Raw genomic sequence first — 821 nt, 5'->3', positions numbered from 1 at the left:
AGTTATTCCATATGAGTCCACCATACCTACCTATATACGGTATCTACCTGCTGTCCCAAGTAAATTTGTATGTGCCAAACCCTAAACCTTCAAATAAATATCCTGTTTGTATGCTCAAATAGCTCATGTATCAACCAGGGTTGTCCGTATCTTCCATGTTAGGCGGGTTATTCTCAAGAGGAGTGCACTCCGCTCCTCACTCACGAGAAAATGGCTGGTCACCGGGATGCCCAGTCCCATGTTTATGCAAACTAAATCAAAATAATTGCAAACAAAACTCCCCCTGGGACTCTTGTTAGTTGGAGGCACTCATTGTGTAACGCCCTCGATGCGGCTATATCTCCCACGTGTCGAAGCACGACTTAGAGGCATAACCGCATTGAAAGCAATGTCGCAAATGAGGTAATCTTCACACAACCCATGTAATACATAAGGGAAAAGATACATAGTTGGCTTACAATCGCCACTTCACACAAATACATGAATAAAGCATTACAACATCCAAATACAATCAAGGTCCGACTACGGAACCAAAATAAAAGAAGAACCCCAAATGCGACAAGTCCCCGATCGACCCCAACTGGGCTCCACTACTGATCAACTAGAACGGAACAACACAAAGGACAAGATCTTCATGGAGCTCCTCCTTGAGCTTGGTTGTGTCACCTGCTTGGTAACATCAGCACCTGCAAACTGGTTTTGAAAGTATCTGTGAGCCACAGGGACTCAGCAATCTCACACCCTCGCGATCAAGACTATTTAAGCTTATGGGTAAGGTAAAAGGTATGAGGTGGAGCTGCAGCAAGCGACTAGCATATATG

This window comes from Triticum urartu, chromosome 7 (genome assembly GCF_003073215.2).
Source record: "Triticum urartu cultivar G1812 chromosome 7, Tu2.1, whole genome shotgun sequence".
In the NCBI taxonomy this organism is placed as follows: Eukaryota; Viridiplantae; Streptophyta; class Magnoliopsida; order Poales; family Poaceae; genus Triticum; species Triticum urartu.
The sequence above is the reverse complement of the archived record's forward strand: the minus strand, read 5'-3'. Positions refer to the sequence as shown.